Source organism: Bos indicus, chromosome 16, assembly GCF_029378745.1.
Source record: "Bos indicus isolate NIAB-ARS_2022 breed Sahiwal x Tharparkar chromosome 16, NIAB-ARS_B.indTharparkar_mat_pri_1.0, whole genome shotgun sequence".
In the NCBI taxonomy this organism is placed as follows: domain Eukaryota; kingdom Metazoa; phylum Chordata; class Mammalia; order Artiodactyla; family Bovidae; genus Bos; species Bos indicus.
The window spans coordinates 32,642,049-32,669,982 of NC_091775.1; the positions used below are offsets into that span (position 1 = coordinate 32,642,049).

Here is a 27,934-nt window from a genome sequence, read left to right on the forward strand (position 1 = left end):
TGTTCACTCCCTCCTCCAGGGTATTTTATTGACCCAGGGATCAAACCTGGATCACCTGCATTACTGGCAGATTCTTTACTGTCTGAGCCACCAGGGAAGCCCACGTATGTGACATATCTCGAAATAAACGTGAGCAATAGAACGTGAGAATTGGGATGAATGTGAGAAGTAAGGAAGGGTGTTACTAGGATGATTCCTTCTGAGGATAATATTGAATATTTATTGAATATTTATATTTATTGAATATATTGAATATTTTAGTTTTAAATTTTTATTTCTATTTTTTTTGAGATAAAATTCATATAACATAAAATTTTCCATCTTATCCAGGACAAATCAGTGGATTTTTAAAAAAATATATAATTTACAATATTGCACAACCATCATCGCTATCTAATCCCAGAATACTTCTACCGTCCCCAAAGAAACCCTACATCTGTTTACTGTGTGTGTGTGTGTACACTGAGTAGTTACTCAGTCATGTCCGACTTTTTTGTCACCCTTTGGACTGTTGCCCGCCAGGCTGCTTTGTCCGTGGGATTCTACAGGCAAGAATACTGGAGTGGGTTGCCATGCCCTCCTCCAGGGGATCTTCCCCACCCAGGGATGGAGCCTATGTCTTCTGTGTCTCCTTCACTGCAGGCTGATTCTTTACCTGCTGAGCCATCCGGGATTTCTCCTCTTCTAACTCCCTGGCAACCACTAACCCGCATCCTGTTTCTGTGGTTCTGTCTGAGAACGACTCTTCAGAGAGAATTCCCAACAACATCCCCATTTGTCCCAGGGATGGTGACAGGTGCAGGAGAGGCAGGATGGCAGACTGTTTCTGCGCTTTGGGCCAGTGAGAGGGTCCTCTGTGCACTTAGAGATGGCTGAGGTCTCAGCGTATAGGAGCTCATGCCTGAGAACAGAAGTGTGCCCAGCCTCCTTTTCAGGACCTCACCCTCAAAACTGACTCCCTGGTCAGACAGCCCCTCTGTTCCCATGAAAAGCCAGGAGCAAAGCAAGTGATGAAACCCCAGAACCTTGGCACTCTTGGTGTCCAAAAATGTCGTCTATCTCCTTCCGTTTCCAAAAGTGACTCCTGCCGTGGGAGCCACAGCCAGGTGTCTGTGAAAGGCCGATATGCAACATTCCAGGCCGAATGACAAAAAGTAACTAAATCCCACCTGCCCCAGGATGAAGCACTCCTACAGGAAGAGGGCCTGTCTTCTGGAGCAGGGAAGCAGGCCCTTGGCCTTGCAGCCAAGAGATCTCAGCTCTGCGTGCATTTGCCATACTTGTCATACTTAACAGAGAAAAGCTATTCCCTGAGGATGTTGTTCCCACAGAATCCTCCATTGCCAAGGCCAGAAGCACACTCCTCTCATCTCAATCAAGGTAGCATAAAGAGGGAAGCCAGCCATGCGTATCTGTCATTTGGATGATTAGCCCTTTTGACGGTAGATTCCTCTCTGAGAGACTGGCTTTTACAAGCACCTGATTCTCACCAGGAAATAATTTTCCTGCGTCTATCAAGGGCAGTAAGAATGGGCGTCCTTACAGCGTGGGATCTGGAGGCTCACAATGGAATCCGTGTAAATACACGGGAGACACCCTGGTAACCTCGGACCAAACAGAACACAAGACTTTGAGAGGCAGAGGCCATACTAGAGACTCCATTGTGTACACAGAGAGCATGTCAGAATGATGCCTCTCCTAAGCCCCTGCTTATTTTTCTAAAATCAAGAGAAAGGCTTCATTAATTCCGTTACAGGAAGTGTTTAGAGAGCCCGACAAAAGGAAGTCAAAGCTAATGGACAAGCAACTCTCAAGAAGAGCCGATGAGTACAGAGCAGTGCACGCTGCAAAGCCTCTGACCACTTTCTCACGTGGGGAGGAAGAACACAGATGGCAGGACAGAGAGGCTCTATTCACTGGAAATCGGACTTACCTGCACCTCGATCTACGGATCAAATAACTTCACACATGTTGATCTCTCAGTCAACATGTTTACTTGGAAGCAGTGCAGTGTCCTGGTGTAGACACATGTGGGAGCTGGGAGCAGAAGCCCCTTTAGTCCCAATGCCATCACCTCCCTGGCCTGGTGCATTGCTGATATCAAGCAACACAACTCCTCTAGGACCACAGGTAGGTACAGGGCTTTCCACGTGATGGGCACTTACTAATGTCTTATTAATACCTGAACACATAAACAAGCACAGTTCTTTGTCACTGAGAGACTTACAACCCAACCGGAGAAGGGGGCATGAGGGAAACCAGATAGGATGTAATGCAATTACTTCAAACTATGAAAATGTGAGTAATAAAGCAGGCAGTATTATCATTCTAACTGATATATATTAACATGATAGGTTTTAAAATTTTAGATGTAACTAAGAGGCTAAAAATGACTTGTAATTTTTGTGAAACGTGACCATGAAATTACAAGTATGAACAGGTTGCCTCAATCCCCAGTCTGCAGCAAAATCAGTGAATCCTCATTCTGGGAAAACAAAACATTTCAGTTTGAGCTTTCCCTGACTTTTGTGACCTGACATTTAGTGACTGTGTAACCCTGGGGGAGAAATATAGATTCATGCAACTGTGTGTCTAACATAAACAGAGGTCCATAGACCGGAAGCCAATACTGAGCACTGCTGTGAGTTAGTATCAAGGCACAAGGGGCACAGCATGTTAGCAAATCTCTGAGAAACATTTCCTACCACAAGCATCCCAGTGCCTCCTTGGCTCTCTGCCTGCAACACATGGGAACTGCCAAGTGAACAAAGGTAGATTCATATTCCCAAGATTCCAAAACTCAGGGAAGGCATCGAGGAGGAGGCAAAACTGGCCTCTGAAAGGGGATGCAAGAAACCAATATAATGGTCCAGGCATGGCGTGATGATAGCCTTAAAGGGGGACAGTGGATGTGAAGAGAAAGCATCAGGTGCAGATAACATTACATGGGGAAATTTAGCAGAATTTGGTGATGGGTCATATGTAGAAGAAACAAAAATGATGCTGAAGTTTCAAACCTGTGTGGAATTACCACTTGACATCCTTTCATTCTAATTTTCTCATCTATAAAGTGGAAATTAAAACCATCTGTCTGGGGACTTCTCTGGTGGTCCAGGGGTTAGCAGTCCACTTCGCCAATGAAGGAGATACAGGTTCAATCCCAGGTCCAGAAAAGTCCCACATGCCACAGAGCGACTAAGCCTGTGCACCGCAACTACTGAGTCTGTGCTCTTTAGAGTCTGCAAGCAGTAACTACCGAAGCTCTCATGTCCTAGAGCCTGTGCTCTATAAGAGAAACTACCACGATGAGAAGCCCACTTGCTGAAATGCAGAGTAGCCCCCAAATAAAGTCCGTACACAGTAACCAAGACCCAGAACAGCCAAAAAATAAACAATAAAAAATAATAATATTTAAGAGAAAAAAAGAAGTGATTAAAAAAACAAACACACACATCTGTCCCTATTTAACTCCTAACTTTGCCTCAAGGGAAAGATAGTTGATCATTAGAACTGACCCATGGAAAAGACCTTGATGCTGGGAAAGATTGAAGGCAGGAGGAGAAGGGGACAACAGAGGATAAGATGGTTGGATGGCATCACCGACTCGATGGACATGAGTTTGATCAAGCTCCAGGAGTTGGTAAGGGACAGGGAAACCTGGTGTGCTGCGGTCCACAGGGTCGCAAAGAGTTGAACATGACTGATCAACTGAATTGAACTGAAAAAGTGCTCAGGAAAAGATAAAAAGAACTCTTGACCATGCAAGAAGCCCCTAGCTGGATTCTTCATTTTGTCTGAGGCAAAGTTTCCCTAAGGCCCAGTGGGATACTTTTGAGGGCTTCCCCAGTGGCTCAGGGATAAAGAATCTGCCTGCAATGTAGGAGACACAGGAGACACGGATTCGATTCCTGGTTCTGGAAGATCCCTTGGAGGACAGAGAATGGCAACCCAGTCCAGTATTCTTGCCTGGAGAATCCCATGCACAGGAGAGCCTGGAGGGCTACAGTCCATAGGGTTGCAAAGACTCAGACACAACTGAAATGACTGAGCGTTCACACATGGGATACTTTGGGAAGAGAGTCGATATAAAGCAGAGTGAATAATATACAGAAAAAGAACAAGAACTTAAGTGGTTATTTCCTTAATCCTCTAGGACCAAAAACCAGACTCAATTCCCAGTGATAAAGCGCCACACCTTCCCTGATAGCCTAACACAACATTTATTCACTGATTATAAGGAATATTCTTCACACCCAACCAAACTCTCATAATGCCCTTTAAACCTATTTCTCATCTTAGCCCAGTGAGCATGAAGCAAAACCAATCATCTTCCTCATTTTAAACCTGGTAATAACATCTAACTTCCTCTGGCTCAGAGTAGGAAAATCACAGAACCTTATCTTCAGTTTTAAAATCCTTAGAACTGGCTTGTGGACACAGAGGAGGAAGGAGAGGGCGGGCCGAATTGAGAGTAGCACTAATATATATACACTGCTGCTACTAAGTCGCTTCAGTCGTGTCCGACTCTGTGCGACCCCATAGACGGCAGCCCACCAGGCTCCCCCGTCCCTGGGATTCTCCAGGGAAAAACATTGGAGTGGGTTGCCATTTCCTTCTCCAATAAATGAAAGTGAAAAGTGAAGTCACTCAGTCATGTCCAACTCTTAGCAACCCCATGGACTGCAGCCTACCAGGCTCCTCCGTCCATGGGATTTTCCAGGCAAGAGTACTGGAGTGGGGTGCCATTGCCTTCTCCATATATACACTATCATGTGTAAATAGATAGCAAATGGGAAGCTGCTGTGTAGCAGAGGAAGCTTGGCCCTGTGCTCTGTGATGACCTAGTGGGGTGGGATGTGGTGTGGGAGGCTCAAAAGAAGGGGATACAGGTATACATATAGCTGATTCACTTCATTGTACAGCAGAAACTAACACAATACTGTAAAGTAATTATATTCCAATAAACAAAAAAATCATTTCTCTTATACTGGCTCAATCGAAAAGCACAGCTTGGATAAAGCACAACGAATCTTAAAGCCTCAGAGACCATGAAACTCTTTTCCCCACATCCATGCTGTGACACTGAGTGATGAGTCAAAACCTACAACTGAAAACACAAAATGAATGAGTTCTCCATGCCTTCAGTTTCTTTTAAGAACTTTTTTTTAGGAACCCCCAGGAGACCGTGTGACCCCAGGGCCAGAGTGTGATGATGCTGGTCCACACCTGCAGCGAGTCAGTAAACGCTCCCTCTAGCTCCCTGTTCCCTTTCATGCCATTGCACACAGCAAGGGAAATGCCTACAACCATGCGATGTTTCACATGCCTTCAAGCCTTTCAAACAAGACTTTGAGAGCCCTTTTCCCCTTTGAATTCTTAACCCGAGACTGGTAATTTAGATGAAAACTCGAACAGAGAATGACAACAGAGAACAGAGACAGCATCGTGCTCCCACACAACCTCATCCTGCTTGCACTCTTAGTATTTAAAGGAGAGTTTGGTCCTGAGATCCGGCTACCTAACAGCCCCAAATTCTGCAGAGCTCAGCTAGTGAGAACCATTCAGCAAATCGGCCATTTTTTTTCAGAGTTTGTCATGGTGGACCACTGAATGATCAGTGTGGTTTGGTTTGAAGAATGTAAGAGAGCCCTCCCATCCCAAACTTGTATTCTTGCTACCAGTCATCCCTGTACGCCCTGGAGGTCACAATAAAATGCAACATCTGGTTGGGGGTGGGAGAGTCCCTTCGAGCCAGCATCTCTCTCCCACCAGACCTACTCAGCAGATCCTGAGGAGGGCAAGGAAGAAGCGAGCTCTGGGTGGGAACGGAACTGGAGAAGGCAAGTCTGCCTCTCCACCATTGGGAAGGCAGGACTCCAGGGCACAGGCCCGTGCACCGCTGGACACTGAAAGGGTGGCCAAATAAGAACACCTGAAACAGCTCCTGAAAAGCCAAAAGCAGTCACTTCTAAAGAGAAGCCCATGTAAGGAAAGCTCTTCCAGGATGGAATAAATCAGGAGCAGGAAGCGCGCTGCCATGCTGCCGTCTACCCAGCAGCATCTGGGATATCTCCGGGGAAATAGTAATTGCAGGTCTTTATGGGTCTGCTTATTTCTACAGTCTGGTCCACAGAGACAGTAAACGCTGACTGTGTCTGAAGACAGGAGGCACCTGATCAATCATCATTTGCTATTTCTGACCCTGTGCTCTGGCTGGGGGGGCAGGGCTATGCGCTCTGAGGACAAGGAATATGGAGGGGGGGACGGGCACAGCACAGCCACGTTAGCTTTGACCTTGTGCTCTTGGCTCAAGTGTGGCCACAGAAGCAAGTTTTAGACAGCAGTATGTTGCACTTGAAAGCTTCCGCTTTGTGGGGAAGAGAAAGAATCATTACTCTTGCCCTTAATTTTTTTTTTCCTTTTTTTTTGTTTACATCTTAGCACAAGCAATTGTATTTATTTGTTTGGTAGTCATTCATTCATTCATTCACTCACTTATATTCTATCTTATTTCAGAAAATATTTTGTACAGGGTGCACAATTGTCATCTAACATGCCTTTAACCTCCAGGACCCTGAAGGAATGCAAGTTGATGGGCAGAACGCGGGGCTCTTAGGGTGGAGGAGCTACCTGGAAGCGGGGGGTCGGGAGCAAGTGGGGTAAAGCTGAATTGAAAAGAGGCTCCACAGCCAACTTACATGTTTCATGCGTCATGTGAAAAGGGCTCGATAACTTCCTGTGGGCACTGCAAAAATAACCTGCAAGAACTAACACCGAGCATCTTTAAAGCAGGGCCATAGAGGCAAAGAAAATTACCTCCTTTGTCTACGTAGATCTGTTTCAGAGGTGCAAGACTGTTGGCAGAACTGATGTCATGCCCTTAATGTTTCACCTGAGCAAAAACCTTAATGGATAAGGAACACTGTGGGACTTTCCTGGTGGTGCAGTGGTAAAGAATCCGCTGGCCAGTACAAGGGAGATGGGTTTGATCCCCGGTCAGGGAAGATTCCACATGTTGTGGGGTAACTAAACCCATGCACCACAGCTACTGAGTCTGTGCTCTGGAGCCTGTGAGCTGAGACTACTGAGCCCATGTGCCTAGAGCCTGTGCTCCAAACAAGAGAAACCACCACAGTGAGGAGCCTGCGCACTACAATGGAGAATAGCCCCCACTCACCATAGCTAGAGAAAACCCATGAGCAACAGCGAAGACCCAGAGCAGCCAAATAACTAAAAAAAAAAAAAAAATCTTAAAGAAGGAACACCGTGCAAATGGCTTGCCGAGGTCTGTCATTCTCCACAGCCTTCACAGTGATGTCTGAATTAGTATAGTATTTCACCACAGTGAACTCCAAAAACTGTTGGCATTCAAATTTTGTTCTTTATAATGTTATTTTGGAAAGGAGATCATTTCCTGGAGTCTGTGACCTGTGCCCCAATGGGAGGGGACCTATGTGTATCTTGAGGTCTGGGTTTTGTTGAAAAAGCCTTGTGGATGTCTCATCTAAAGACGCACAGTTGAAGTGGGCCTTTTCCTATCTTTCTGAGTCCTGCAGACAAGACTTAATCCCATGCTTTCAAAATGCTGTCTGCTGCTCACATTTAAAAGGGCCGGGGAGTGCGGAGAGGGGTCATCCCTGGTGGCTCAGTGGTAAAGAATCTGCCTGCCAATGCAGGAGACATGGGTCAATCCCTGGTCCAGGAAGATCCCATGTGCAGAGGAGCAACTAAGCCTGAGTACCACAACTATTGAGCCTGTGCTCTAGAGCCCAGGAGCCACAACTATTGAGCCTGTGTTCCAGAGCCCAGGAACTGAAACTCCTGAAGCTTGCACACCCTAGAACCCATGCTCTGCACCAAGAGAAGCCACCTCAGTGAGAAGCCCGTGCACCATAACTAGAGAGCAGCCCCTGCTCAGCGCAACTAGAGGAAACCAGTGCAGCAACAAAGACTCTGCACAGCTAATCAATCAATAACATTTAAGGAAAAAAAGGAAAAGGGAAGCAACTCCAGCACTGTGCTGGGAGGAGGAAATGCAATGGTGACCAGCCTCTGCCCTGGAGGAGGTCTCAGCATAGAAGAAGAAAGAGAGGCAGAAAGCAGTCCCAGCAGAGACAGGAGGGAAGTGCAAGCCCACTGCCTGGGGATGAGGGGTGGAGGGGATGAGCAGTTCGTGTGACCGAGGATGGGGGGAAGCTCACTCAAGCAGAAAGAAGAGGTACAAAGACTCCAGGACACAAACACGTCCCTCAGTGGACACTGAGGCTTCAGTGTGGCTGCTGCGCAGGTGGTGGCATTTGGGAATAGCAGCGAAGGCAGGAGTCTGACCCATCTATTGGGATTGGATTGTGCAGAGCCTCGCGTGACTTGCTCAAATGTTTAACATAGTCCAGTGTAATTATGATGCTGGAGAAGTGTCAGGAAGCACTTAACAGGAGGCTTCCTGTGTGCTGTCAGGAATTCTCTGTTCCTTATTAATTCCTGAATACTCAGGAATTAAGAGGAGAGGCAAGCCTCTCCTGGGGGCTGAGGAATCCAGGCATTTCCTTCATTAGTTTTTCTATACAGTGATAAGTACCCTCTTCCTTCTTATGAACCATATGGTAAAAGTGATTATTTTACAACCCTCTCTCTTTCATATGGATGACCTCATGTTTCCTTGATAACTTGTAAGTTTTGATTTTATCTCTGCTGAAAATAGCTGCCTTGTAAGACAGTATAAATACTCACACAATGTTGAATAAAACACCTCTGCTCCATCAGAGATCTGGTCCCCATGTCTTTCTTTCTCTTTCTTTCTTTCTCTCTCTCTCTCTCTCTCTCTCTTTTTCAGGCTGATTCCCTGGAGTACAGAGGCTCTCTGAGTTCACTTTCCTGCCCGAGCTTCTAAGACCCTCTCCAGAAGGCGCTCTGTGCCTTAACCCCATCGAGAGGGTGCCTGAGGCCTCCATGAACAGAGCAAGCCCCATGCAGGGGGTTTATTGGCTTTCTGTGTAAACCAAGGAATATCAGCCTCTTTCTCTCTCCTTTACTTTCTTATCAGTCAACTCCAAACCACCAGGTTCCAGTCCATTAAAGGACCTCAACAGAGAAGACTCTTCTTTGAGAGTCCCTTGGACAGCAAGGAGATCAAACCAGTCAATCCTTAAGGAAATAAAGCCTGAATATTGACTGGAAGAACTGATGCTGAAACTCCAATACAACAACAACAAAGTGTAATTAAGTTTAATGATCACACTTGGAGTTCAGATACATAATTCTGCTGTTGGGGGACACATTAAAGAAGGGGCAGAAACGGAAGGATGCACTGACCAGGAGAGAAAGCAGGAACCTGTGGGAAGGTCCTGGGAAGAATGCTGGAGGGTGAGAAGGAGTAAGGACAGGTTCAACTTTGCACGTTGGGGTGGAAGTGGCAGGATCTTTGGAAAAAGTGGCATTTGACTCAAGGCATTTGACTCAAAGCATTTGAATTTTGTTGATTTCCGCTTTTAATAGGCTCTTTTCAGAATCCATTGCTTATAAGCTCACATTCATTCCCTGAACACACAAGCACTAAGCACCAGCTCCTGTGCTGGGAGGAGGGAAGGCAGCAGATGCCAAGATGGCCAAGGCGATGATTTTCTCAATTCTCACAAGGAATTTGCTGTTGGACGGGGAAGTTTGACCAATAAGGCAACATAACTAACTGGATAAGTGTACACACAAGGAGCACAGACAGGGAAAATGCTCCTCTTGCTTCACTACTTTCCACGTTTGTGGGAATTCTTTTCCTGCAAAACTGATGGGCTGGGGCCCCTGTCACTGACCACTGGTCTAGCAGTCAGTCCTCTGTGCTCTCATACCATGACCTGGCCTCAACCTCTGGCCAGGAACCAAAGCTCTACTTCAAGCCACTGCAGGCCGAGGCCACCCCAGCTCATTCCTATTGTAAGGGTAAAACCTAAAAATTGCCATTTTTTTTGCCACCAGGTTATGCTTTTCAAAAAGTCTGTCATACTAAGTGCAAAAGGTTAAAGTCACAAACCAAGTTACCCTCTCACATCTCATCCTCTCTGTAGGATCCCTGACACCCCACCCTCGACCCTTGCCTCCTCAACTCCTCCGCCCTGCCTCACCTCTGGGCTTTGTTCTTAAAGGTGGCCACTCACACGGCTGGAAGGTGGATTCATGGCCAACTGCGGCAGAGAGAACTAAGTTGTCCATGGGATGCGGTCCCTCAGGTTGCCCCATGAGCCTCCAGGTGTGCAGCAGTGACCACACTGGCCCCAGGAGAAACAGCCGGAGGGGTGCTGTGAAGCACGGGCCACACACAAGGATGAGGCTGCAGAGCTGGACAAGTCTCCACATCCCCACTAAATCCCTCCATGACTAGGAAACCTTGGTTTCTGCCTCACTTGTAAAATGCTCTGTAGGTCTGTTGAGAGGGTCTGGTGGGCTGACGAAACGCTGTGTGTGCAGTAGTTGGTAAGATGCACACTGATATGCTGCTGATCCTAATTACACCATCACAGGCAGCAGGAGCTGCAAGCAGAGCCAGCAGGAGCTAAGACTGGAGCCAGAGTTGACCTGCTTGACCCCAGGCATGTGACTCTCTGTGCCTGTTGCTCATCAGTAAAATAGATTCTTTAAATTAGCTAATGCATGTAAGTATATGATGTACGTAAATCATACATGTCTAACATGAGCTAACATGTGTGTTAGGTACTGAAACTTTGAGTCCCTCAGAATTCATACGTTGAAACTTAACCCCCAGTGTGACGGTGTTTGGAGGTACAGCCTTTGTGAGGTGTTTAGGTCGTGAGGATGGCGGCCCTCATAAGTGGGATTAGTGCCCTTACAAAAGAGGCTCCAGAGAGCTCCCTAATGCTTTCTACCATGTTAGGACATAGCGAGGAGATGGTCATCTATGCACCTGGAAGCAGGCTCTCACCAGACACCAGATCTGCCAGCATCTTCATCAGCGAACTGTGAGAAGCCAACATTACTTAAGCCATGCAGGCTATGGCATTCTGTTATGGCAGCCCCAATGGACTAAGACAGCATGTAAGTGTACTATGTATACAAATGAGTTAGTGTATGTACTATGTACCTAAACGAGTTAGTACATGTAAGTGTACTGTGTGTATCATGTATGTAAATGAGCTAATGTTTGCAAAACACTGAGAACAGTACTCAGCACTTAGCACCATGTAAGGATTAGCTAAATTATTATTACATTGGAGATGAGAATGCTACTCCCTTTTTAGCTGGGATTCAAAAACCGATGCTGAGTCAGAATCCCAGAGAATGGGTCAAGTAGTTCTCCCCACAGTGCACACACCCGCCCCTTAGTTATCGATGTGAAAGCATTTCACTCACTTGGTTTGCCTGTGCACATGACCCTGCCTTTCTCATTCCAGGTCTGCTCTTCTCCCCCGAAGGGGAGCGTTCCACACGCCACATGGCTTCTTTCTGTATCTGCAGCCGCTCAGGCTGTTCCCCACATGTCCACCTCCTCCTCCACCACGCCCGCACTGTCAGCCTGTGCCTACATCATTGCTGTTTCATTATTAACAGGCCAAGATCAAGCTGGAAATAGCTCTGTGCTGTTGGGTTTCAGCACTGCCTCCTGTCTTCCTGATGCCCCTCATGGTAAACAGCTGCCATGAGCTAGAACGATTCCCAGCACTGGGTACTGGGTGACCAGCCTCTGGGGGCAGCACTTGCCCGCCCCGCCAACCAAGGTCTTTGGTTTCCCCTAAAGGGACTGGGGCCACCATACATCACATCTGTGCAGGCTGCTATGAACCAGACTTCCCATGGGACCAGAAGCTACAGCCTGATCATTCCTGGGCCAGGCTTCCCTTGGGGGCTGTGATTCTGAAGGTGAGACCCTGAAGTCCAGAATCTGTCCTCTCCAGAGCACAGAGGAGTCTGGGGGAGGTTGCCTGGGTGGAGACCTGGTCTGTCTGTCACCACCGTCTAAAGAAAGCTCTGAAGGGATGGGGAGTGCTTGGTGGTGAGAGGGAGCTGGCAGCTGGAGGGAAGGACGGCTCCAGGGGAGGCAGCACACCTGGCCGCGGGCGTAACAACCTGAGATTCCCAGTCAGACCTCCTCGGGTGGGGCGGGGCTGCCAGCTCGTCAGGTCTGCACTTCTCTGTTCCCAGAAACCTATGGGGTCCCCAAGAACCCCCATGAAGTCAAGTGAGATGCTTAAAACCTCTGTGCTCTGTGAAAGCAATCCCAAATCCAAATTCCCTCTTTGTTCTTCTAATAGAATTAGGGACAGAATATAATAAGAGGATTAATATCCAGTGATTTGTTTTAAAACAAATATCATGGCAGAGTTAAAATGAAGTAATAGCATAAGCTACATTTTTATTTCATAGGAAAGAAATAAAATAGTGAGTCTCCAGGCCCAGCATCACATGTGTAGTGCAACAAGTCTCTCCTGCCTTAGCAGAAGGAAAGCTCTTTAATGGGTGTTAATGTGTCTTCAAATGAATAAACACCAAAAAAAAAAAAAAAAAAAAACCAGAAAAGAAAAGGATGAATAAGATACACCCATTGCTTCCACATTCACGGTCTGCATGGAGCCACATGCGCAGTGCATGGAGGTGCGACAAAGGGGAGGGGCTGCAGATGGCAGGTAACGCAGGAGGGAGCTGGGCCTGGAGGGAAGAATGGCTTTTTCCAGGCCAACAAATGATGGGGAGACAAGCATCCCTGGCAGAGAGGAGGGCAGGTGAACAGACAGGGAGGCACTGCAAAGGGGCCTGGCATGTCGGTAACATATTAATATAATGTGGCATGAAACCTGCAGCCAAAATGTTGAAAATATTAATTGAAAAGAACAGACTTACTCAAGAGCAAGTCAAAAACCCTCATTACTTGCTGTCCATTTGGTAGTAAAAGCAGATTTCCTTAAATTTCAATTTAAGTAATATGAGCCAGCACACACAAAGGCTTTAAGAAAATACATAATAGATCCCAGTACGTGTAGCAGAATGATGAGTTGTTTCTCTTATATAATCTGACAAGAATTCTGCCTCGACTCCTGTCAAAGATTTGAGAGCATCCTATGTAACACGACATCATCGCCTAGACACAAAATGCAACAACTAACCCTCTCCCCTGTCACCTCTTCCTGAGCCTGGGTAAGTGAGACCCTGGAACTGAGGTCTTCTGAGTGACAATGTCAGGCATTTTGCCTTGCAAATAAACGCACCCTTCACAAGTTGTTATGTTGCTGTGCAAGTAAATGGTGACCGAAATCGTTCAACCTGAACGCTCTGAGAGGGCAGGCAGGACAGTGACATGGTGGGCACCCTGTCCCCGCAGCTCTCTGCTTTCTGATCCTCAGTGAATGAATGTTTATCCAGCACCTATGTGTGCAGGGAGCGCCAGGCATGGGCACAGTCAGATGAAGTTCCTGCCTTCAGAGATTCCAGGGAGGGGAAGTGGGCCAAACCCAACACAGCAAAATAAACACTGAATTGGGGGCCCGCAGGGCTGCTGTGAGGACAGCATGAGGCTTGGAGGCCCAAGGGAAACTTCTAGGAGAGAATAGCACCCAAATTCAATCCCAAACAAGAAAGATGAAGAGTCAAGGAGGAAAATGCAGGAGCATGGCTGAAGTCCTGGAAGCAAGAGGAAGGTTCCTCCTCACAGTGCTGAAAACTGTTCCTTGGGTTCAAGGGGCCAATGGGGGAAGGTGGGGCCGGAGAACAGGAGCAATCTCTGGCAGCCCCCAGCTGCATATTTTGGATTTTCAGTTGAGGGCAAGGGTCAACTCGAAAGGGAAGCCATGTGATCAGCTGGACAGGAGTGGGGTGAAGAATTTGGACAGCTGCTGGCACAATCCACGCTCAGTCCCCCTGCTGGTCTGGGACCCATTCTTGTTCTTCACAAGAGGAGTCTAACAAGTTGCAGGTGATCACCTGCTGGCCCTGCATCTAGGCGGTTGGTCCTCCACCTTTTCTCTAAGCTCTCTTGCATAGGCATGCTACTCTTCCTTAGAAACTGCTAAATGAGTAATCCCTAAATGAATTCCCAAAGAAACCCTTATTTCAATAGCTCAGTAAATACTGATTAGGTTGCATTTGAATTTGAGGCCCATCATCCCCTGTATTAGTCTTTTTTCCTAAAGGCTCACTAAAGGGATTCCTGCGAATCCCGAGGATAGCTTTCCTTTGTCTGTTCAGCCTTTCTGGGGGCAGCATCGTCTCCTCCTTGGACATGTTCTCCTCACTCCAACCCTGATGTTCTGATGGGAACAGACACTTATTTACATCCCACACCCAATCGGGGCCAACCCCAGCCCTTCTCTGGAATTTTCAGGGCAAGAGAGGAGTCTGTGGGGCCTGCTAGTGGAAGCTGTAAGATAGACTTCAGAGCTGTCAGCAGGTATGTGAGGGCAAAGGCTGGTCTGAACTGAAGACTGAAGCCAAAATGTGGAGAAAGCACAGCTAAGAGGCAGAGAGAGAAACAAAGTCCTGGAGCCTCAGTGAACCCTGCCCCAGGCCTCCCTGACTTTCCCTGCTCTGGGTCCACCAACACCAACATCCCTCCAGTCATTTCCCGCTTCTGACAGCTTAAAACTAAAAAGTTTCAGGTGTTAGTCAGAAAAGTTTCTGACAGTTGTTTGAAACTAAAAAGACTTCTAATTAAGACAAACCCCTCTCATTCTCCTTTAGGTCCCTCCGCTCATCTCCACTCCAGACTGTACCACCTTCAACTACACTTATTTATCAAGATAACTTCAGAATCACACTGACCACTGAAATCAGTCTCATATCCTAACAGGAGCATCTCACAGGAAACCAGGTAACACGGAAAGTTTGAAAGGTAGGAAGTGTCTGCCTCCGTGATAACAGAAGGAGAATGTAGAGGGGGTGGAGGAGCATAACCCCCAAGGGTAGACGGCTTTCTATACAACCTTAAAAGAAAAGCCCCTTGCTTCAGCCCACCTCAAAGACAACAACTTCCTTATCACATACGTTCAGGGGAATTCTATCTCTCAGTACAGGACATGTGAGTTCTCTTAAGAGAGAGTCTGCAGGAACACAGATGCTCTGCAGGCCGCCATGATTCATTCATATGAACTAATTGCAGGGGAATTATGGGTAGTACATCAAAGTGTTAAAAACGAAACAGAAGTATTGATACATCATCCCTTGCCTGCTGCACTATCAGCTGTCATCACAATGTAATCTGAATACTTTAGGAATATGATAGTGTGCTCAGTAAAAAAGGAAAGAGGGAGAAAACTCACCAGGAAGCCAATTATCTTGCACAAATTTCAGCTTTATCTGCCGTGATAAGCCAGAGTGATGACAACAATAATAGGTATTTTTAGTTTGAGTTGTCTACCTAAAGAATGATTTTTAACTCTTTTGAATAGCAATTTTTAGAACTCTTAAGGACAGAGAGCATTCTGAACTCATCTGTGTATTCCCAAAGTTACTAGCACATAGCAAGTACATCACACATGTCTTATGAACCAATCAATGCACAGACACATGCATGGATGGATGAGGGATAAATGAATGAGGGATGGAGTAGGCAAAAGCAGGAAAAATAATCACCAAATGACTGTTATACTCTTTACTTTAATGTCATTCAATTCAGGGAGCTCTATCTGCCTGGCATATGGCTAAACATTTGTGGGGATATGAAGGCGGTATAAACCAAGACCCCACTCTCACAGACTAAACACTCAGCGGAGGAGATAAATTATACCCATAAGTCAATGAGAGCAACATAAAACAGTAAATGGTTAATGTGCAGAATCTTTGCTTAGGGGTAGGACAAGGTGCAAAACACCAGAGAAACCAGATTTGGGGAATAGATACGGGATGTTGACAAAAGGAGGCGCTTAGCCAGATTAGGAAGAGGGGGTGAGTGTGGACAGGGGGATAGAGTGATCCATCATGAGAGAAAATTAAGAGCAGAAGCCAGCCATGGAGGGCAAGCAAAAGGGGTTCCGGGAGCACTGCTTCTCCACTGTCTCCATAGACCACAGCTCAATAAATCCTCACAACATACCTCCTGAAACAAGAGTTGACATTCAAACATCCCTATTGTCACTGAGCTGGTGTTCCAGACAGAGAATTTTAATGGGACTGAATTGTCCACTTGGTTGACTACAGTCTAGGATGGGATCCACTGTTAGGTCAGCTCCAGGTCCCACCCAGCTCTGATTCAGAGTTGTCACTATTCTGGGCTAGAGTACAAGGGCCTTTTCTCTCATGGAATTTAGGACACTTGGTGGGTTTGTTTTCGCCTTTAAAAAATCATTTTGAATCTTCGTTTACTTTCTTTTTTTAAGCACAGTATTTTAAAAAATATTTGTGTGGCTGCATTAGGTCTCAGTTGCGACACGCAGGCCCAGTTGCATGTGGGATCTTAGTTCCCTAACTAGGGATCCAACCTGTATCCCCTGCATTTCACTTAACCACTGGACCACCAGGGAAGTCCCTGAAGATTAATTTACTTCTACTCCTGCATGGAAACAGGAGCCACACAGGCAACTCAGACCATTAGAGCTTTTAATACAGGTGATAAAACACCACAGGGACAGTAACAGAGCTCTTTAAGATGATGAGGGGAGAGGAGAGCAGCGGGAAGCTGGCAGCAGAGGAGGGAGACCAAGCCCCTGCCTCGCCCCCCGTGTTCACTACCCTGCAAATGCAGCTGCAACACGAGAGCCAGGGACATTTGCTTACTGCGCCCTTCTGGAAGCCAAATGCCTACATGTGAAGGGTGCAGAGAGATGGCGTCACGTAGCCGTCCAGAGAACAAGTCCCAGAACTGGGGCTCCTGTATATCCCAGTTCCACCGCGACCAGGCAACATGACCTTGGGCAGCTTTCTCACACCTGTTTCAGCTTCTCTGGATGTAAAATGGGGGTGATTATATCAGATCCTTCCAACAGACTTGTAATGAGGATTTAACAAGTTAATACATGTGAAACTCTCAGAACAGTGTTCCAGTGGCACGAAGAAACGGCCAATATATGTTGCAAGATCAAGAAATAAATACTGAAAACAAAGCTGGAGAGTGTTCCCATCCACTCTGAAAAGCTGTGACACCTCTGGGACGTCTCTTACCTTCTCTGAACTTCATCTATCAGCAGGGCCTAACACAGCCCCCTCTCCCACACTGCCCACTTCCCAGAGCTGTATGAAAGATCAAGGGAGATGATATGGATGAAAGGACGTGTGAGCCATAAGTCTCACACAGATCATCAATGCATAACTGAGACCCAGGTCATGATTCCCATCATCCTTTCATTTACCTCCTGTGATAGCTAATTCTGTATGTCAATTTGGCTGAACCACAGTACCCAGATATTTATGTGGTCAAGCATTATATTAGATGTTTCTTGGAAGGTATTTTTAGATGAGATTGACATTTAAGTCAGCAGGCTTGGAGAAAAGCAGATTACCCTCCATAACATGAATGGACCTCATCCAAACAGTTGAAGGTCTTAATAGGAAAAAACTAACCTCCATGGAAGAAAACAGAATTCTGCTAGCAGAGTCTCCCCTGGGTTTCCAACCTGCCAGCCTTCCCATACATTTTGGACTTTCCAGCTTCCATGATTGTCTGTGTTCTCCTATCCCTTCTTCTGCACGCGCACGCACGCACGCACGCACACACACACACACATCCTGTTAGTTCTTCTCTAGAAAGATCTGAATGATACACCTACGATTTACTGAGCACATATGTAGGATTCAAAAGGCGGCAAAAGAGACGTGGCCCTGCCCTCAGGAAGCTTACAGCCAATAGTGAGAACCATTCAACACGGAATTAAGGAGATCAGTTATCCATAGGGTAACGAATGCAATGAAGGGAAACTTGGGGTGCTATGAAAGCACCCTAATGGGGCACCTAAGCAGGGAAATCTTCCTCAAGGAAGTGGCATTCCTGCTTGGAAGGAACCAGCCAAGCAGAAGTTGAGCAGAGAACAGCAGAACCTCCAGACAAGAGCAAGTATTCCAGGCTGGATGCCATTTTTGCCCACGCTTTGGCCACTTGTACTGGGAACCAGAGTGGATAGCCTGATTTCAGCACAGTGTAGCTGGTGGTAGCCTGATTGGTGTTTTCTTAATCCTGGAGTCCTTTGGGGCCCCTGTAGGGTGCTAATTTTTACCACATTCTATAGAATACGGGATGAAGTAGCTGAAGGTAGATTAACAATCCCTGTTCTCTGACCTCCCCATTTCCTATGATTTTTAGCTTTCCACTGCTTTATATGGGACTTCCCTGGTGGCTCAATGGTAAATAACCTGCCTGCCAATGCAGGACACTTGGGTTTGATCCCTGGGTCAGGAAGATCCCCTGGAGAAGGATGGCAACCCACTCCAGTATTCTTGCCTGGAGAATCCCAGGGATGGGGGAGCCTAGTGGGCTGCCGTCTGTGCGGTTGCACAGAGTCGGACACGACTGAAGCGACTTAGCAGCAGCAGCAGCAGCAGCACTGACAAACAAAAACAACTGCTTTACTTGACAACACGGTGCAGGCAGTATTTTATTGATCAGGTTTTTAAAACTGTACCCTTCACTGAAAACCCTCTGATACAAATATGGTGAAATGCTTTTCTCAGAATAGTCAAATCACAGAATAGATCAGGTTCACAATGGCAGGGTTAACTGTCCCTCAGCTCATTTATGGGGTAAGACATTCCCAAAGGCCCTTTGTCCTCCTTCCCAAATTCAAGGGGTGGGATGGGGTGGGGCAGGTGGCTGCTGAAGAAAAAAAAGCCCAAAAGATTCCACAGAAGGAATGGCTACCCACTCCAGTATTCTTGCCTGGAGAATCCCAAGGACGGAGAAGCCTGGCGGGTTACAGTCCATAGCATCACAAAGAGTAGGACATGACTGAGCGACGAACACTTTCACTTTCAACCTCTCTGGCCTTACTGTTTGAGGGTCAGAAAGAGCCAGGAGCAGACTGCTTAATGATGATGGTTGTAGGTTAGGAATTTGCTAACTGATTCCACACTGCCTGGTCCCATGATCCCCCCACGTGCCACAACACACATAAGCCTCCAGAGAGCCATGCCTGGCCCCCAGCAGCTTCTCCACCTGTACCCGCTGAACCAAACTCACTATATGGTCTCAATCCTCTGCCTTTTGCCCAAGCTGGCCTGAGCTGCTCCAGCCCAACAGCGATGCTGTAAGTTGTCAGATACAGACAAGGGTCATAAACACAGTGTAGGTGGTGCTGCTCTGGGGGTGGGCAGGGGACCAGGGATTAAGTTGGGCTATCTGGGAACAGCGATGGAGCAGGCAAGAGTGCTCTTACCCTTGGCAGGCATACTGTTGTGAGTTCACACTCCGGAACGTGCAGAACTGAACCTACAAACCTAAGAAGCTAGCACTGGAAACAAAATGATTTTATCATCAGTGGTTTCAGTAAGAACAAAACCTCTGATTAACTACAGCTGGTATACTGCTCCACTAATGAATCCACCAGATATTCATTGTTGGTGGTAAAGAGATCTCAACTAAGCTGCACATGGACAAAATTTTTATATGAATAGTTGGCTATAGTGTGGAACACACAGGCAAGACCAAGGGAACAGGAAAAGAAACTTGGAAGGAATTTTGTCCCTGCCATGGTTTGTGGATGATATGTTTGTGTCCCACCCCCATCCCCCCCACTCCCAATATCATGTAATGAAATCCTACCCCCCAAGGTGATGGAATTTCGAGGCGGGGACTTTGGGAGGTGGTTAGGTCATTAGGGTGGAGCCCTCATGAATGAGATTAGTGTCTTTATAAGAAGAGACAAGAGAGCTTGTTTGTGGTCTTTCTCTGCCCTGTATCATGTGAAGAAATGACTGCGGGCAAATCAAGAAGAGCGCTCTGATACAGGCCTTGCCAGAACCTTGACCTTGGACTGCTCAGCCTTCAGAAGAGAGAGAAACACGTTTTTGTTGTTTCAGCCACTCAGTCTATGGTATTTTTGTCATAGTAGCTGGAACAGACGAAGACAGCATTACAGAACAAAGCTAAACTGAACTTGTAAAGGATTATGAAAGAACACAGGGAGTGTTGTGCCTCTCAGAAGCTAGACAATTTTTATTTCAGAAACTATTTAACAATCTAAGCAAAATATGTTTTGTTTTTAAGAATGTATCGGAATGATTTCCCCTCCATAATGATACATTTCAGCTCAATGAAGCAGGAGAAAGGAATTCAAATGTTTTGTTATGCCAGTCACTGAGTAGGCAGGAATAGCATTTCCTCCTCTGAGGCACAGAGGACACCTTTCTAATTAACTCAGCAGTTTGGACTCACCATTTTTTTTAATATAAAACATTACTATCAATCCTATTTTAATGGGATAATTATAGCAAATCATGATCAACTTTTCTTTCGGCCATTAGCAAGAGAGAGACATAGAAAGATAAGACGTTAGAAATGTTAGTTTAAAACATACCTACGCTTCCCATACTCTTAATATCAGTAATTGTTAAATTGAGTTGACCCTGACTAAAATGTGGTTTTTGGACAAAGAATGATCAAAAGCCTTATTTTGGCATTACAATCCATCTTATTGCCCTTTGTTTAATTGAGAAAGTGGCATTTATTCCAGAGAGAATTCCCTTATTTTATCTTGTGTTTCCATTCCATAAGTCAGGGTGCTAATTAGGGATTACAGGTATTCTGAGAAGCCCCACACCCATCCTCCAATTATGCTAAAGGTTTATAGCCTTTAAAAAAAAACCCGTAGAAAAATCACCTTCTACCTCCTGCCACACAAGTGTGTGCATATGTGTACATACACACACACCCCTCTCCCATCATCTCAATTCCTTTAAAAAGTCACAGACTCGAAGCTGAAGTCACAAAATTGGGGAAAGTTTAAGAATCACTCACTCAGGGACTTCCCTGGTGATCCAGCGGCTGACACTCTGAGCTTGCAATGAAGGGGGCCTGGATCTGATCCCTGGTCAGGGAACTAGGTCGCACATGCCACCACCAAGAGCTTGCATGCCACATCTAAGGCCCAGTACAGTCAAATAAATAAAAAATGTAAAAAAATGAACTACTCACTCAATTCTGCCTTAAAGTCTTCACGACTCACAATCGTTTACACTCCAAAGCTTAAACTTCTGACTTTTCCCACAAAAATGGGTTGACAAGTTACTTCATCTTGTTGGGCCTTAGTTTTTTCATATGCAAAGTGAGAGGACTGGACAAGATGGTCTTTGGGAAAACCTCTCAGGGGGAGATGCTGCTGGCACTTGCACAATGCCAGAGTGCCAGCACCAGGCAGCATCTTCTCCCCAGCATCACCCTCCCAGGGCAACTCAGTGCCGAGGAGTAAGCAGGGCCAAAGACCACCAGGGTCCTTCTTGGCCGTGCTGGGTTTCACTGCTGCTTGGGCTTGCGGTGAACTGGGGCCACTCTCTAGTTGAGGTGCTTGGGCTTCTCACTGTGGTGGTCTCCCTTGTTGCAGATCATGGGTTCTTGGCCATGTGGACTTCAGTAGTTGCGGCACTGTGGGCTCAGCAGCTGTGGTTCCTGGGCTCTAGAGCACAGGCTCAATAGTTGTGGCCCATAGGCTTCATTGCTCTCCGGCATGCAGGATCTTCCTGGAACAGGGATCGAACCTGTGTTTCCTGTACTGGCAGGTGGATTCTTTACCACCAAGCCACTAGGGAAGCCCCACTAGGGTCTTGTCCTTCAGATGTTGTTGGTGCTTTTGCCTTCTTATGACAGCTCTATCATGCAGGATGGTTCCTACGCTGCACTGAATGCCTAGTTAGGATGCCTAGTACTAAACAGAATTACCATAAAATACTCAACATTTTTTGAGTGTTCTTTATGTAAGCTGGCACTGAAAGAGTACAAACTTCCTCCCTGCTTACCCATGAATCATTTCATGCAGTTAGCTCTGTGTAGATACTTCAGGCAAAGAAAACCAGAAAATTAGTGTTCTATATATAATGTTAATGTGCCATCCTATCAGAAATCTGATGTAATTAAACTGAAATGTGCTGCTTACCCTTCTCTGTCTGCACTTAATAATGAAGCCAACAGAAAAATATATCCATACAACTTGATCAGCCGTCCTAAAGGCAGTCATATCAATAATGAAGAACAAAAATGGCCCTCATGCTTTCTTTTCCATGTGGTTTACTATGACTTTCCTGTCCAGTAGCCTTTAAAGGAGAACATCTTCCCAACACTTTCTGTCTTTGCAAGAATGAGCCTGCTAAACTCAAGAATGACATGGCAGCAGCTGTAGAGAAAAGTCCTGCCTCATTACTTAGCCGTTCAGGTTGGCTCCAGGACCAGTGGGGCCCTCCCAGCAGGGCACCCACAGTTCCTGAGCTTGGGGGTCCGGTATTGCAGCAGCATACCACGCATGCTCAAGGGAAGGCGGGCTCTAGGAGAGATGCGGACGGCAGAGTGGTGATGGTGAAGAAACCGCAAAGATTAATGAGTCAGGACATTTTCTTCAAGTCTCCTTTCTCTGGAGATACAGGTTGGAGAAGGGGTCAAAACAAGAAAGAAAGAAAGGAGAAAAAAACCCAAACTAACTACAGGAGCTTAGCCGACTCAACCAAAACCAACAGAGCATAGAAAAGAACTGTAATTAGGGAGTGGAAGTTCACATGAGTTTATTTCCCAGAAGAGCTAACAATTCAATTTTCAAAGCTATCAAGCCAGCTATCCTGATGAATGAGCATGTTTTATTTAGGCAGTCTATTTCTCCCCAACCCACAAAAGCACACCAAAATAGAAAGCTTAGATTCCTTTCTACTGTCTGGCATGTTTAAGGGAGTGGGGAGAGTAATCCCTGGTGAGTGAGCAGTGAGATCCAAAATTTTCCATCACATTAGGACGCTGGAAATGAATGTTAAAGGCTGACTCAAATCTTTTCTCTTTGCTTTGGTAAAGTTTTAGGATGAGGAAAGGAAGAAATGATGAATTTTATCATTTGCATACTATTTCAATAACTCTGACCTTGGTGAGTTGGAAGGCATGAAATTTTCTCCTTGGTATTGCCTGGCATCACTTCCTGAACAAGCAAGAGCTATATTGGCCACTTCTACTTGTTGAACAAATGAATGAGAGCTTCGTTAGAACTTTAAAAAAGATCTTATTTAAAATTTTAATCAAATTTTCAGTTTTATTGTTATCCTCTTGTAATCAGAACATAAACTGAACGGGAATCTTGGCTTCTTCTTCCTTACAGTGTCACAAGGGCTTAGTAATTGAATGACTTCTGCTCTAAAAATGTTAATAAATCTGTAAAGGGAAAGAATCTCTACTGAAAACCACACATGGTTCATTTATTTTTTTCTATCCTATAGTCTACACACCAAATAAGGGGAAGTTTAGAATTAAACTAAGTCTAGACAATATAGGACCTGGTAACATGAGCCAAGCAGTGAGTGAGAGTGAGTGCGTGTTTGTGTGCAGAGGGGGAGATGTTATTTAGAGAATATGCTTTATGTTTTGTTGTTGTTCAGTTGCTAAGTCACATCCAACTCCTTGTGATCCCATGGACTGTAGCACGCCAGGCTCCTCTGTTCTCCACTGTCTCCCAGAGTTTGTGCAAATTTATGTTCTTTGAGTCGGTGATGCTTTCTAACTATCTCATCCTCTGCCACCCCCCATTTTCTTTTTGACTTCAATCTTTCCCAGCATCAGGGTCTTTTCCAATAAATCAGTTCTTCGTATCAAGTGGCCAAATTATTGGAGCTTCAGTATCAGTTCTTCCAATGAATATCCAGGGTTGATTTACTTTAGGATTGATCTGGTTTGATCTCCTTGCAGTCCAAGAGACACTCAAGAGTCTTCTCCTGCACCACAGTTCGAAAGCATCAATTCTTCAGCACTCAGCCTTCTTTAAGGTCCAACTCTCACATCCGTACATGACTACTGGAAAAACCACAGCTTTGACTACATGGACCTTTGTTAGTAAGGTGATATCTCTGCTTTTAACACACTGTCTAGGTTTGTCATAGATTTTTAAAAAATAGGGTCAAAATATGCTGTAACAGAGTTTGAAAAGTAGTGCTAAATAAGAGGCAGATGACTGAAAATCAAGCTCTGGGAAGAAGGGCTTCCCAGGTGGCACTAGTGGTAAAAAAACAAAACAAAACAAAACAAAAACTGCTTGCCAGTGCAGGAAACATAAAAGATACAGGTTTGATCCCTGAGTTGGGAAGATTTTCTGGAGAAGGAAATGGCAACCCACTCCAGTATTCTTGAAAGGAGAAACCCATGGACAGAGCAGCCTGGCAGACTACAGTCCATAGGGTCGCAGAGCAGGACACAACTGAAGCAACTTCGCACGTGAAGAAGAATAGTGGCTCCCACCTATATTCCCTAAGAAAAATAATCTAGCCAGACAAGTAAGTCTGTTTCTAAACCACAACTCTGAGGACTCCTCAGAACTGCCTGCCTTGGGGCTGCACTGTCTACAGAGAAATCTTAGTGAAATGCTTCAGAAATGCACAGATGTACGGGCATGAGTGGTGGTCAGGATCCAGCATGACGGGCACCACAACTCTTCTTCTACCCAGAAACTAGGCAAAGGGGGGTCCCCAGGAGAAGAAAACAGCATTTGTAGCTCAGGAGAGGTGGCTGAGGCTGAACGCCAGGCAAGCATTTTCACAGGAGGCTGGGGTCCCTGGAGACCAGGATATACACCCCTTCTCCCCTTCGCAGGCATGTGGCCCAGAGCAGCCCATCAGCTTCTGTGTACTGTCCCCAGCGGTGGTGCCTCCTGCAGTACCTGGAACACAGTATGTCTACAGATACTCACTGAGCAAACCGAGTATGACAAGCCCACCTCAACCTGGTTCCAGTTCAATTTTCCATAATTCTTCATGTTTCTTTCATCCAATTTTTATGATCTTTTCAAATTCTAAAGAGTCTGTTCCCTTGCTGCTATTGTTGTTCCGTTGCTCAGTCATATCTGGCTCTTTTGCGACCCCATGGACTGTAGCCCGCCAGGCTCCTTCGTTCATGGAATTCTCCAGACAAGAATACTGGAGTGGGTTGCCATGCCCCCCTCCAGGGGATCTTCCCAACTCAGGGATTGAACCCGCATCTCTTAACATCTCCTACATTGGCAGACGGGCTCTTTACCACTGAGCCACCTGGGAAGTCTTCCCTGTTGCTAGCACACACCTATAGGAGTTTTCTTGTATTCACAAAGCATATTTGAGGGAACAAAGGCAGAGAGTTGGTGATTCCATTCTTTCAAGGCATTCTTGGAAATCATGGAGGAAGAGAAGGTCTCTTTTCCCTTCATGCTTCATGCATTTCCTTTCAGGAATTCTTCCAGGAAGAGGAGAATTAACCATCCCTAATGTAACTGTCCGGAGAAGGCAATGGCACCCCACTCCAGTACTCTTGCCTGGAAAATCCCATGGACGGAGGAGCCTGGTGGCCTGCAGTCCATGGGGTCGCTGAGAGTCAGACACGACTGAGCGACTTCACTTTCACTTTTCACTTTCCTGCATTGGAGAAGGAAATGGCAACCCACTCCAGTGTTCTTGCCTGGAGAATCCCAGGGATGGGGGAGGCTGGTGGGCTGCCGTCTCTGGGGTCGCACAGAGTCGAACACGACTGAAGCGACTTAGCAGCAGCAGTAGCAGCAGCAGCAATGTAACAGTCACTATCACCACTCTCACCCTTGAAAGCATATATGCCCCCGTGGTGGGGCTGCAGAGCCAAATACTGAGTGAGTTAAACAGATAATATACGCTTTGCTCTCGAAGCTTGTAATCCAACACTAAGAGCTCTGACATTAATCTGTGACACACTAACAAATGAACCTTAAACATGGATGTTAATTAATTGTGCAAACAAATTTCATGAAGAGATTTTACTGACTTAGGAGAAGGAACCATTTTCAAACAGATTAGAAATATCATTTACATAAAGTCAAACCCATGAAATATAAACAGGGACTAAGCTGCTTTGATCCACTAATCATCTTTATCTGTTCATTAAGAATGTCTCTACACAACCACTTAGTACTATAGCTTCTTTATATAACTTGAAAGTTAGACAGAATTACTTGAAGTCTGTGATTCCAAGTTTTCCTTAAGTCAAACATCCTTCATCTTGGTCCAAGTCAGTGAGATGTCTAAGACTGACTATTAAAATGATGAGACTGTAAGTGCTGTCAGGGCAGGGATTCTGCCTGTATGTCCATCGTGGCAAGCCTAGTGCTCAGCACAGGGCCTGACACATAGAAAAGTGAAAATGTTACCAGCTCAGTCATGTCGGACTCTGCGACCCCATGGACTGTAGTCCACCAGGCTCCTCTGTCCATGGAATTCTCCGCGCAAGAATACTAGAGCAGGTAGCCATTTCCTTCTCCAGGGGATCTTCCTGACCCAGGAATCGAACTCTGGTCTTCCACACTGCAGGCAGATTCTTTACCATCTGAGCCATAGAAGATGCTCAATAAACATTTGCTGTGTGCCAAGTATTACTCTAGGTGCTGGGGATTCTGAGATATTTCCTGTGTGTGTATGTACTGTGCTTCAGCTCCAGGTACACTGAAGTTACCCAAGTCTGTCCATCACTGTGGTCTCCAGAAAAGCTTCTGCCTCAAGAAGCACTTGGCAGCCAGCAATAACTCTGGGTGGAGGGCCTGGTGGGGTGAGGGAGGAAAGTTCTTGCTGGAGACAGACGGCAGTGGGATGAGAGGAGGGGAGGGTGGGGCACTCCTGACTTGCTATGTGTCTACCCTGGCCCATCACTGCCCTTTCCCTCTCAACCAAGATTCTGAAAAGGGAAGCCTGTCCTCTACAGGATGAAGGTGACTGGTTCCCAGTTCATTCTGCTGCCCTTATGGTCCCGTTACTTTATTGTCTCCACTCAAGTTTTTAAAGGTCACGTGAAACAGAAGGGAATAAAATGTCTCACAGGTCCTGACCCCTGGGTTTAACTCAGGGGGCACTGGGAAATCTCCTGCTCCCTCAGGGCCTCAGTTTTCCTGGGGGTAACTGTAAACGAACCCACAAAAGGTGTCTTCGGGTCTCCTGAGGAAGTCCTCGGTGGTTGAAGATGAGAATTGGGGCTGGGCTGGACTTGCTCCTCACTGGGCCTCAAAAACCCCAGCCCCACCCCACCCCCAGGTTAAATAACTGAGTTACCAAATTGCCAAATTGAGAATTTGGCAATTCTATGAAACTTTTATACTTCAAATGTAATAGTGGCAATTCTTTATGTTCTATATGAAACTCCACTGTATTTCTTTGAAATGTTAATATGTAAATTGTGCAACAGAGATAAATTGACAGGGATTTTTCCATATAGGTAAGAAGAATGCTGATGCTGGGAAAGATAGAAGGCAGGATGAGAAGGGGATGACAGAGGACGAGATGGGTGGATGGCATCACTGACTCGATGGACATGAGCTTGAGTACGTTTCGGGAGATGGTGAAGGACAGGGCAGCCTGGCATGCTGCAGTCCATGGGGTTGCAAAGAGTTGGACACGACTGAGCAACTGAACAACAACAACAAGAATGCTGGAGAAGGAACTGGCAATGCACTCGGGTATTTCTGCCTGGGAATATGCCTGGGAAATCCCACGGACAGATGGGCTACAGCCCCTGGGGTCTCGAAGAGTTGGACACAGCTGAGTGACTCAGCACAAGAATGCAGTTCCTCATAGTGGTGGACTATCAGGGTGTGAGAAAAGCATGAGCTGGTAAATGGACCTCCGCTAAGTTCAGGCCACTGGTGCCAGCGTGGCAGAGTCATGGGCGTCTCGCACTCTGAGAAGCACACGCCTCCGAGGGAGGAGGCAGGAGGAGGTGTACTTCTCTACCTCTGGTTTCAATCACACACGTTTTCAAGTTAAAGTATATAATGACACTGCCTTCCAGAAACCATACCCCCTCCGGCTGTCACTTCCTCTCCACCAGTGCCTACGTCTCCATGCTCAGCTGGAA

General features: G+C 46.2%; 1 protein-coding gene and 1 long non-coding RNA gene across 3 annotated transcripts in view; one reads left to right on the top strand and one right to left on the bottom strand.

Annotated features, from left to right (window-relative positions):
- The window catches only part of KIF26B (kinesin family member 26B), a 517,976-nt gene that overhangs the window by 124,980 nt on the left and 365,062 nt on the right, over positions 1-27,934 (bottom strand). The window lies entirely within an intron of this gene.
- Positions 1,676-27,506, top strand: LOC139176360 (uncharacterized). The gene is made up of 3 exons (XR_011560771.1): positions 1,676-2,130; positions 14,677-14,827; positions 27,296-27,506. It is a non-coding gene; the product is annotated as an uncharacterized lncRNA (long non-coding RNA).